The sequence below is a fragment of the Nannospalax galili genome, unplaced genomic scaffold (genome assembly GCF_000622305.1).
Source record: "Nannospalax galili isolate Female #2095 unplaced genomic scaffold, S.galili_v1.0 scaffold763, whole genome shotgun sequence".
Classification (NCBI taxonomy): Eukaryota; Metazoa; Chordata; class Mammalia; order Rodentia; family Spalacidae; genus Nannospalax; species Nannospalax galili.
In genome coordinates, this window is record NW_008349451.1 from 1,088,929 (window position 1) to 1,089,347 (window position 419).

The following is a 419-nucleotide window of genomic DNA, read 5'->3' on the forward strand; positions in this document are numbered from 1 at the left end:
AATAATTTAAATACAATTTAAAAAATAAAACCAAGCCAGGCGTGGTGACACAGGCCTTTAGTCCCAGCACTCAAGAGGCAGAGGCAGGCAGATCTCTGAGTCCAAGGCTAGTCAGGTCTATATAGTGAGTTGCAGGTCAAAATAAATAAATAGATAGATAAATGATAGATGATAGATAATAAAACCAAAATCCAGGGCTCTGCTGGCAAAGCATTTAGCAAGCACAACACATAGCATGAGCAAAGTCTAGAATTTGATCACTTGCACTACCGAAAACCAAAACTTTTCTCTGGAATGTGTCTGTAGCTCAGTACTTGAGAACACTTACCTAGCATACACGAATTCCAGAAGCCCTAGGTTCAACCACCAGTGTATGTGTGTGGGGTGTCATTTGCCTCAATAAAGGCAAGTAAATAGAA